At 33.9% G+C, this 12484-nt stretch overlaps 1 protein-coding gene and 1 long non-coding RNA gene across 7 annotated transcripts in view; both read left to right on the plus strand.

Annotated features, from left to right (window-relative positions):
- The window catches only part of LOC127710315 (uncharacterized), a 644133-nt gene that overhangs the window by 115119 nt on the left and 516530 nt on the right, over positions 1 to 12484 (plus strand). The window lies entirely within an intron of this gene.
- LOC127710319 (uncharacterized) overlaps positions 1 to 12484 on the plus strand; it is a 49413-nt gene that overhangs the window by 1140 nt on the left and 35789 nt on the right. The gene's annotated exons all lie outside the window — the stretch shown is intronic.

Here is a 12484-nt window from a genome sequence, read left to right on the forward strand (position 1 = left end):
GATGTGTAAATTATTATATAATAAGTATTGTGCAATAGCAAGAAATTTTCAATTGCACAGTATTGCACAATAGCAAGAAATCTTCAAATTGCACAGTATTGCGCAATAGCAAGAAATCTTCAATTGCACAGTATTGCGCAATAGCAAGAAATATCCAATAGCACAATATTGCGCAATAGCAAGAAATTGTCAATTGTACAGTATTGCGCAATAGCAAGAAATATTTAATTGCGCAGTATTGTGCAAAAGAAGATACTTCATATAAATTGCTTATTTCTTGACCAATTTCAATGGGGTTTTGTTCTTGAATTCTTGGGGTTCTTTAATATGCTGAATCTAATCGTGTATTTAGTTTTTGGATTCTGGGCCCCGTTTTTAAATTGGTCCACCTTGAGGTCCAAAGGGTCCAAAATTAAACTTTGTTTGATTTCATCAAAAATTGAATTATTGGGGTTCTTTGATATGCTGAATCTAACCGTGTATTTAGATTCTTAATTTTTGGTTCCGTTTTCAAATTGGTCTACATTAAGGTCCAAAGGGTCCAAAATTAAACTTAGTTTGATTTTAACAAAAATTGAATTCTTAGGGTTCTTTGATATGCTGAATCTAAACATGTATTTAGATTTTTGATTATGGGCCCAGTTTTCAAGTTGGTCAAAATCGGGGTCCAAAATTAAACTTTGTTTGATTTCAACAAAAATTGAATATATGGGGTTCTTTGATATGCTGAATCTAACCATGTATTTAGATTTTTGATTTTTGGGCCCCGTTATCAACTTTGTCCACATTGAGGTCAAAAGGGTCCAAAACTAAACTTTGTTTGATTTCATCAAAAATTGAATTCTTGGGGTTCTTTGATATGCTGAATCTAACCATGTATTTAGATTTTGGATATTGGACCATAATAGGTGAATGTCCAATTTAAGAAAAAAATTGAAGTTCTTAGACCACATTCATTCTTTGTCAGAAACCTATGCTGTGTCAAATATTTAATCACAATCCAAATGCAAAGCTGTATCAAGCTTGAATGTTGTGTCCATACTTGCCCCAACTGTTCAGGGTTCGACCTCTGCGGTCGTATCAAGCTGCGCCCTGCGGAGCATTTTATTGAAAACTTGTAAACGGTCAAGATCCCCACCCCAAAACCATATATATTCTTGTATGGGACAATAAAACAAATCAGATGAAATATAAGGCAAGTCCCCTGGGATCACCCCCACCCACTCCTGTTTAATAACTTGTAGACAGTCGAGATCCCCACCCCTTAACCATATATATTCTTGTATGGGACAATAACACAAATCAAATGAAATATAGGGGAAGTCAATGGGGGTCACCCCCACCCCCTTCTTTTTGAAAACTTGTAAAAGGTCTAGATCCCCCACCCCGAAACCATATATATTCTTGTATGGGACTATGAAACAAATCAAATGAAATATAAGGTGAGTCCCCTGGGGTCACCACACCCCCCTGCTGTTTAAGAACCTGTAAACACTTTCGAGATCCCCACTCCTAAACCATATATATATTCTTGTACGGGACAAAAAAACAAATCATATGAAACAAAGGGAGAGTCCCCTGGGGATCACACACACACCCCCCCCTTTTGAGAACTTGTAAACGGTCGAGATCTCCACCCCTTAACCATATAAATTTCTGTTCGTAATTTCAAGAAGATTTGAATGACATACAGGGTTTATCCATAGGCGTCACTAATGCTTATCATAAACCAATTTGTACTGGACATTGCCCAATGTCAAGCAACAATGGGAATGACGAATTATTGGAGCTTTGTTTGGGAGACTTCGTAACAGCATTCTGTTACAATTATTTCTTGTTACTGATAAGTTTTATAGATTTTGAAATGACATTGTATTAATGATAAATAAAATTTTGGATTTTTTTCTTCTTTTCTTTGGTAAATTGTTTGTAGAATTTTGTGGCAAGTTTGTTTGTTATTCTGTAAAAACTAATTTTCTGAATGCTATATTTTTTTTTTTTTCATGAAGTAACCTCCTTTAAAAACTAAGCTTATATTGTCTATTAATAAACATATATTTAGATTTTTGATTTTGGGCCCACTTTTCAAGTTGGTCCAAATTGGGGTCCAGAATTAAACTGTGTTTGATTTCAACATAAATTGAATATATATAGGGTTCTTTGAAATGCTTAATCTAAACCTGTATTTCTTTTCATTATTAATAAGATAATACCACATTGAGGTCCAAAGGGTCCTAAATTACACTTTTGATTAATTCCATCAAAAATTGAATTCTTTGGTTCTTTGATATGCTGATTCTAACAATGTTTGAGTGTTAAATCATATCTAATTTTAGAGAACTTAGTCATCACTAGTTGTTGTTATTATATTATTGATTATAATTTGAAAAATTGCATCATATCCAGTTTGAGTTATTTCCCTTTGCACAGAAAATATTATGGATAAAATTAACCTGTGTTTCATTTCAACATAAATTAGATATATATAGGGTTCTTTCAAATGCTGAATCTAAACCTGTATTTAAATATTAGATTTTTAGGCCCAGTTTTCAAGTTGACCCAAATCAGGGTCCAAAATTAAACTTTGTTTGAAACAACAAAAAAATAATTGATGGGGTTCTTTGAAATGCTGAATCTAACCATGTATTGAGAGATTTTGGATTGTGGGCTCCTTTATCAAATTGGTCCACATTGAGGTCCAAAGGGTCTTAAATTAAACTTTTGTCTGATTTCATCAATAATTGAATTCTTGGGGTTCTTTGATATGCTATTCTAATATGTAATTAGATTTTTGATATTGGACCATAATAGGTATTTAAATGTCCAATTTCAAGTATTTCAGTTCTTAAACCACATTCATTTTGTGTCACAAACCTATGCTGTGTCAAATATTCAATCACAATCCAAATTCAGAGCTGTTTTAAGCTTAAATGTAGTGTCCATACTTGCTCAACTGTTCAGGGTTCGACCTCTGCAGGAAAATCTGGTTTGCTGTCACTCTGACAGCCTCTTGTTAATTATTATATTAATGACCTCACTAATGCTTTAATCAATTGTAATTCTGATCCAGTTGTAATTGGGGACTTTTCTTTAAATATTCTTCTTTATGCAGATGATATTGTTTTATTGTCTCAAAGTAAAAAAGGACTACAAAACAGTCTTCATGCTTTATATGATTATTGTGACTGTTGGAAACTACAAGTTAACACAGATAAGTCCAAAGTTATTGTATTTAATTCAAATGGTAAAACTTTTTTGGACGAATTTACTTACAATGATTCTTGTATTGAAACTGTTAGTCATTATTCTTATTTAGGTATTGTAATAAAATGTAATGGTAATATCAATTTAGCCATTAATACTCTTATGGAAAAGGCAAGAAAATAATTATAGGAAGATGTGGTATGAGTGCCAATGAGACAACTCTCCATCCAAGTTACAATTTATAAAAGTAAACCATTATAGGTCAAGGTACGGCCTTCAACACGGAGCATTGGCTCACACCGAACAGCAAGCTATAAAGGGCCCCAAAAAATTACTAGTATAAAACCATTCAAACGGAAAAACCAATGGTCTAATCTATATACCGGTAAAAACGAGAAACGAGAAACATGTGTGAACTACATATACAGACGACAACTACTGTAATCAGATTCCTGACTTAGGACAGGTGCAAACATTTGCAGCGGGATTAAACGTTTTAATGGTACCAAACCTTCTCCCTTTTCTGAAACAATAGTATAACATCACAACATAGAAAAACACACTATAAAATATCAATTGGAAGGCTTAACTCAATAAAAAAACGTAAATTAACACACAATGAACGAATAAATTTGACCTGTGACACCTGAATGCAAATACACAGTTAATAAAAAATTACAAGGGATAAAGTTAAAAGTAAATAAACAGGTTTAAACAAAGTTAAAGTATGATATCACTGTGAAATGTCAAAATTTTTTTAGAAAATCATCGATCACTTTTGAAGAAACCTGCGTCATATTATACACAGGTAAATGAAAATAATTTTGTTGTTAAGTATACTTCTTCTTCTGTGTGTATAAAATCTTCCGTTTAGGAAAACCAAGAAATTTCTTTCATATTAATAAAACTAATCTAACACTTGGTACATATGGGGTGAATATCAACAATAAAACTATACAATTAGTGCTAGATAAAACTTCCTGTACAGGTCCAAGAACAGCATCTAAGGAAAAATAAAATAATTTTGATGTTCATAGTACGAAGAAGTGAAAATTTGTAGTAATACCAAATAATCAAAGCTGGTATATAGACAAGATCCATGTTAATATTAAATAACAAAAAAGCATTACAAATAGTATCAACAGGTCAAATTAAAAAGAAAGTATGATTTGAGAGTACTCACAGTTACTGACAGCTAGTTAAAAGCCAAAACAATTAATAATAAAAAAATTTGTAAGGGTTCCGTGGAACCCAGTGTCTCGCCTACTTTTGGTGTTAATCGCAGGCTCAACAAAAATGAGGAAAAAAGTTAATAAAAATATTCCCCTCTATACTATGTTTTGATTGTAAGTAGCTTCTGTCCAAGTTTGGTAAAAATCCAGGATAATTTATGAATCTAATAAATGTTTTAAAACTTAAACTGCAGAATGTATGTAATGTTGACTGGAAGAAAAACTAAGTCCATTTATAAGTAAAATATGGAAAAAATGGAACAAAATTTTATCAAAATTTCCTTCTAGATACTAGCTTTTGATCATAAACAAGCTTCTGTTCAAGTGTGGTACAAATCCAGGATAGTTTAAGAAAGTTGTTAAAATTTTAAAAACTTTAACCACAGAGTGAATGTAATGTTAACTGGCAGAAAAACTAAGTCCATTTATAAGTAAAATACGGAAAAATGGAATTTTTTTTTTACAAAATTTACTTCTGGATACTATCTTACGATCATAAACAAGCTTCTTTCCAAGTTTGGTAGAAATCCAGGATAGTTTAAGAAAGTTATTAAAATTTCAAAAAACTTTAACCACAGAGTGAATGTAATGTTTCCTGGCAGAAAAACTAAGTCCACTTATAAGTAAAATACGGAAAAAATGGATTTTTTTTTTTACAAAATTTACTTTTGAATATAATCTTATGATCATAAACAAGCTTCTGTCCAAGTTTGGTAGAAATCCAGGATAGTTTAAGAAAGTTATTAAAATTTCAAAAACTTTAACCACAGAGTGAATATTTGTGGACACCGCCGCCGCCGCCGCCGCCGACGGAATGTAGGATCGCTATGTCTCGCTTTTTCGACAAAAGTCGAAGGCTCGACAAAAATCATGCATCAGAGAGTAAAATCAACTAAAATACATCCCAGAGATTTAGTATTTTAACGTCATGAACAGTCAAAGAAGACATGACTTGTGCAATACCAAAAATAAATGTATCGACAGGTAGTAGTATAGTTAGGAGTGACTTCTTTATAAATAAAAATGAACGTGTGTGTGTCTCTATACATCCCGTTTGAAAAGAAAATACAAATTTAGTTATGTTTTAATTTGCTAATGACAAAATCGATATTAGTGCCAATGTAAACTATATTCAGAGATCTAATTACAACATTGGTACGATAACCCTTACTAATAAGTTTTTTTAAAGGTTCGATGAGTTTACACGGATCACATAATTATTTCCACGCTTTAAGTACAATATTAACATAAAATTTAGGATGTGAAATACCATTTTTAATAAGTTTTCTACAGGTACAGCCAAATTTACTAATCAAATCTTTGTATCTATGAAAGAATTAGTAAAAGTTTTAAGTAATTTATGGTAACGAAATCCCTGACTTAATAATTTACCAGTCATGCATTGATTACGTTCGTTAAAATCTATGACATAACTACACACACGGGCATACCGATGAGTTGGGATATATAAACACCGTAAGATACTGTCCTGTCTGTAAAAATGGGGAAATTGAGGATGAACAACATTTCTTATTACAATGTAATAGATTTACCTCAAAATGAGAAATATTAGAAAATAAAATAAATGTTATAATTTAAAATACAGCGTAACATTACCACTGATGAAAAAATATCTCTATTGGTTAACAATAGCTCAGCATTATTACTTAGACTGTCTTCCTCTTTCATATCAGAGTGTCTATTTATAAGAAATAGCAGAAGTCCATTACTAGACGAAGTGTGCAAGCTGTACTATATAGTAAGGCGATCACGATGTCCCCATTATCAGTGGAAAGCCATGATGATAGGTGGTCCTCCCAAATCTCGTTTTATAACTATGGAATCATGGGTACAAATATTATCATCAAACAGATAGCTGTTAATTAGTCTCCTTGTGTGTTTGATTAATTATCAGTTTGTTGTAAATGAAGTGAGCCGACTAAGTGCGGTGGTTTCTTATTGCCAGTTATTAAACTTCAATTTAATTCAACATTTAGAAAATGATATAAAATTTTATAAACGAATACATTGGTACCATTTTTCATCGCGCAAAGGCAAATGAGAACTATAAAATCTGCCGTGTCGGACTAAAAATGTATCGTCTATTTAGAAGATATAGTTGTTTTTGTCAAAATATAGTCATAATTGCCTCTTTTTTTAAATAGAACGTTGTGTTGACGAATTATGTCTCGTTAACTTACGCCATCAAGGAAGCTATATACGGTGATGAATAAGCAAAAAGACGGTGTGTTTTCTTCGCTTCTACCGAAATACATTTGTCAAAAATATCCGACCATTTGTTGCTTCAGATGACCTCGAAACAATTTCGAATTTCAAAAATCTCTTGTTTTTTAGCTATTTTAAATTAAGAGACATACTCTTCTCCTGTCTGTCCGTCATTATGTTCGCCATCATAAGATGTATACGTGAGTCAGTGTGGCAACGTGTAATAGTCCTTTTTAGCTCACCTGGCCCGAAGGGCCAAGTGAGCTTTTCTCATCACTTGGCGTCTGTCGTCCGTCGTCGGCGTTAACTTTCTACATTTTGAACTTCTTCTAGAGAACCACTTAATGGAATGAAACCAAACATGGCATGAATGTTCCTTATGAGGTGCTGACGAAGTGTTGTTACTTTGTAGCGGATCCATCATCCAAGATGGCCGCCAGCGGGGGACTTAGTTTAACATAGGACCCTATGGGAAATGCATACAAATGTCTTCTTTTAGAGAACCACTGAATGGAATGAAACCATACATGGCATGAATGTTTCTTATGAGGTGCTGACCGAGTGTTGTTACTTTGTAGCGGATCCATCATCCAAGATGGTCGACAGCGGGGGACTTAGTTTAACATAGGACCCTATGGGAAATGCATACAAATGTCTTCTTTTAGAGAACCACTGAATGGAATGAAACCAAACATGGCATGAATGTTTCTTATGAGGTGCTGACTGAGTGTTGTTACTTTGAAGCCGATCCATAATCCAAGATGGCCGCCAGCGGGGGACTTAGTTTAACATAGGACCCTATGGGAAATACATACAAATGTCTTCTTTTAGAGAACCACTGAATGGAATGAAACCAAACATGGTATGAATGTTCCTAATGAGGTGCTGACCGAGTGTTGTTACTTTGAAGCCAATCCATAATCCAAGATTGCCGCCAGCGGGGGACTTAGTTTAACATGGGACCCTATGGGAAATACATACAAATGTCTTCTTTTAGAGAACCACTGAATGGAATAAAAGCAAACATGGCATGAATGTTCCTTATGAGGTGCTGACCAAGTGTTGTTACTATGAAGCTGATCCATAATCCAAGATGGCCGCCAGCAGGGGACTTAGTTTAACATTGGACCCTATGGGAAATACATACAAATGTCTTCTTTTAGAGAACCACTGAATGGAATGAAACCAAACATGGCATGAATGTTTCTTATGAGGTGCTGACCGAGTGTTGTTACTTTGAAGCTGATCCATAATCCAAGTTGGCCGCCTGCAGGGGACTTAGTTTAACATGGGACCCTGTGAGAAATACATACAAATGTCTTTTTTTAGAGAACCACTGAATGGAATGAAACCAAACATGGCATGAATGTTCCTTATGAGGTGCTGACCGAGTGTTGTTACTTTGAAGCTGATCCATAATCCAAGATGGCAGCCAGCGGGGGACTTAGTTTAACATGGGACCCTATGGGAAATACATACAAATGTCTTCTTTTAGAGAACCACTGAATGGAATGAAACCAAACATGGCATGAATGTTTCTTATGAGGTGCTGATCGAGTGTTGTTACTTTGAAGCTGATCCATAATCCAAGATGGCAGCCAGCGGGGGACTTAGTTTAACATGGGACCCTATGGGAAATACATACAAATGTCTTCTTTTAGAGAACCACTGAATGGAATGAAACCAAACATGGCAAGAATGTTCCTTATGAGGTGCTGACCAAGTGTTGTTACTTTGAAGCTGATCCATCATCCAAGATGGCAGCCAGCGGGGGACTTAGTTTAACATAGGACCCTATGGGAAATACATACAAATGTTTTCTTTTAGAGAACCATTGAATGGAATGAAACCAAACATGGCATGCATGTTCCTTTTGAGGTGCTGACCAAGTGTTGTTACTTTGAAGCTGATCCTTCATCCATGATGGCTACCAGATGTGGACAATGTTTAACAAAGGACCCTATGGACAATACATACAAATGTCTTCTTTTAGAGAACCACATACTGAATGGATTGAAACCAAACATGGCATGAATGTTCCTTATGAGGTGCTGACTAAGTTATGTTACTTTGAAGCTGATCCTTCATCCATGATGGCCGCCAATGGGGGGACTTCCTTCGACATAAGACCCTATGGGAAATACATACAAATGCTTCTTCTAGAGGTGCACTGAATGGAATGAAACCAAAACATGGCATAAATGTTTCTTATGAGGTGCTGATTAAGTGTTGCTACTTTGTTGCCGATGTTCAAGATGGCCACCAGGATTTTTTATTAAATTACAGGACCAATATTAAACCAAATTTGGCCTCACTCATTATTAGGGTATCTGTTATGATTTTAATCTATTTTTACATGATTTCCAAAACCAAAGTAGAATCAGGTGAGCGACACAGGCTCTTGAGAGCCTCTAGTTTTGTTTTATACTCATGCACAAGACTGAAGGCATCTGTAGATCATGCGCGGATTAAAGTTTTGATGTATCGTGGCAAATATATCATGCATATCCCATCAAAGAGTTGTCGCAAGTGTTATAATTGTAACATTCATCCTGCATACGCGAGATACTGGATTTAAAGTCCCTAATCCGACATGACGCGGCTGCTATAAATGTATACATCCCACACTTGTAAGAAAGGGTTTTACTGTTGGAACCGGACAATTCCAGGGATAGTACTTTATTTCTTTATGGCCCAACTTAACCCTTGAGATTGATTTAGTATTTGAACAAATTAAACTACAGCTATAGGTATTTGAAGTAAGACTTCGTCATATTTCTGTATGAAGTATACTTACATAAAGAATATATATTTATTACTCATTTGTTTACAAAGATCGTGATTGCAACTTGTCCTACAATTTTAACCTATAAAATTTATACGTTGAACGCACGTGTTGTGAACGGCATTTTTTACATGTATTTTAACGGATAAATGTAACAATATCTGACTGAAATGATAACCTTTGTTCGTCCACACCATCATCCGAGGTAGTATTACCGTCAAGATCTCAGTTAAGCAGGATCGAAGATATTCGAAATTGGAGAAAGGGTATACAATTAAATTTCCCTTTTTTTTCAAAATTGAGGGTACAATTTGTTAATTTTGCTAAAAATGGTTATATCTGCAGAATTCCCGTGTAACTTTTAAAAAAACTTATTTCTTAAAATTTTTAATTCTTAACATATATTCTTAAAATAAATATAAAAGAATGTTTATTCCTATTAAACTCGATCATTCCTAATCCAGTGTTACTTGTACTGTATATGGATACACAATTCTCCGACCTAGCTTTTCCTTGCCAACTTTTTAATGGCAATTTTTTCACAATTAACTCTAAAACCAAACGTTTATTGTATTAAGAAGTGAGCTTTTTTATTCCGTCTAACAATTTTTCTACGGTTATAATTGTAGTTTTTCACTTGATAGATTATACAAACATATTTATCATTTAATATTAAAATCATCATAATGACTCATGACATTGATATAATATGCTAGGATCTGCTTTTCATTAACACGTCGATGGTCAGACATTATTTTCAACAGTGTGCTAATTAAGTTATAGGGTGTTTTGCATAAATTATCTTTACCCATGATGCTTCGCAAAAAATTTGGCCATTGATTTTTATACGACCGCAAAAATTAAAAATTTTTTGGTCGTATATTGGTATGATGTTGGCGTCGTCGTCGTCGTCGTCCGGCATCGTCTGGCGTCGTCCGAAGACACATTGGTTTTCGCACTCTAACTTTAGTTTAAGTGAATGGATCTCCATGAAATTTTACCATAAGGTTCAATACCACGAAAGGAAGGTTGGGATTGATTTTGGGGGTTATGGTACCAACAGTAAAGGAATTAGGGGCCAAAAAGGGGCCAAAAATAAGCATTTTTGTAACTTCCAGACATAACTTGTGTGTTAGTGTATGGATCTCTCTGACATTGTACCACAAGGTTCCACATCACAAAAGGAATGCTGGGATTGATTTTGGGGGTAATTGCCTCAAAATTTTAGGAATTAGGGGCCAAAAAAGGGGCAAAAAACAAGCATTTTTCTAGTTTCATGACAATAACTTGTGTGTAAGTGTATGGATCTTTCTGAAATTGTACTACAAGGTTCCATATCACAAAGGGAAAGCTGGAATTGAGTTAGGGGGTAATTGCCCGAAACGATTAGGAATTGGGGGCCAAAAAGGGGCCAAAAATAAGCATTTTTCTAGTTTCCAGACAATAACTTGTGTTCAAGTGTATGGATCTCTCTGAAATTGTACTGCAAGGTACCATACCACAAAGGGAAGGCTGGGATTGTGTTTGGGGTGATGAATCATAAGGGGGTTCAAAAAATTTGGAGATGGGGATTTTTCTTTTTTCTTTTTTTTTCTTTTTTTCCTTTTTTTTTCTTTTAAAATTTTCCATTTTAAGTTGGTTATTTCTGATTTATATTTAAAAGCAAATAATAATGATATGGTAGGAGATACACACCAAACAGGATGTGTAAATTATTATATAATAAGTATTGTGCAATAGCAAGAAATTTTCAATTGCACAGTATTGCACAATAGCAAGAAATCTTCTATTGCACAGTATTGCGCAATAGCAAGAAATCTTCAATTGCACAGTATTGCGCAATATCAAGAAATATCCAATAGCACAATATTGCGCAATAGCAAGAAATTGTCAATTGTACAGTATTGCGCAATAGCAAGAAATATTCAATTGCACAGTATTGTGCAAAAGAAGATACTTGGTATAAATTGCTTATTTCTTGATCAATTTCAATGGGGTTTTATTCTTGAATTCTTGGGGTTCTTTAATATGCTGAATCTAACCGTGTATTAAGTTTTTGGATTTTTAAATTGGTCCACCTTGAGGTCCAAAGGGTCCAAAATTAACTTTGTTTCATTTCATGAAAAAATTGAATTATTGGGGTTGTTTGATGTGCCGAATCTAACTGTGTATTTAGATTCTTAATTTTTGGTTCCGTTTTCAAATTGGTCTACATAAAGGTCCAAAGCCTCCAAAATTAAACTAAGTTTGATTTTAGCAAAAATTGAATTTTTAGGGTTATTTGATATGCTGAATCTAAACAATGTATTTAGATTTTTGATTATAGGCCAAGTTTTCAAGTTGGTCCAAATCGGGGTCCAAAATTAAACTTTGTTTGATTTCAACAAAAATTGAATATATTGGGTTCTTTGATATGCTGAATCTAAACATGTATTTAGATTTTAGATTTTTGGCCCAGTTTTCAATTGGTCCAAATTGGGGTCCAAAATTAAACTTTGTTTGATTTCAACAAAAATTGAATATATGGGGTTCTTTGATATGCTGAATCTTACCATGTATTTAGATTTTTTATTTGTGGGCCTGCTATCAAATTGGTTCATATTGAGGTCAAAAGGGTCCAAAATTAAACTTTGTTTGATTTCATCAAAAATTGAATTATAGGGGTTCTTTGATATGCCAAATCTAACCGTGTTTTTAGATTTTTAATTTTGGGTCCCGTTTTTTAAATTGGTCTACATTAAGGTCTAAAGGGTCCAAAATTAAACTTAGTTTGATTTTAACAAAAATTGAATTCTTGGGGTACTTTGATATGCTGAATCTAAACATGTGTTTAGATTTTTGATTATGGGCCCAGTTTTCAAGTTGGTCCAAGATAGGGTCCAGTATTTAAACTTTGTTTGATTTCAACAAAAATTGAATATATGGGGTTCTTTGATATGCTGAATCTTACCATGTATTTAGATTTTTTATTTGTGGGCCCGCTATCAAATTGGTTCATATTGAGGTCAAAAGGGTCCAAAATTAAACTTTGTTTGAT

Source organism: Mytilus californianus, unplaced genomic scaffold (genome assembly GCF_021869535.1).
Source record: "Mytilus californianus isolate M0D057914Y unplaced genomic scaffold, xbMytCali1.0.p SCAF_70, whole genome shotgun sequence".
Classification (NCBI taxonomy): Eukaryota; Metazoa; Mollusca; class Bivalvia; order Mytilida; family Mytilidae; genus Mytilus; species Mytilus californianus.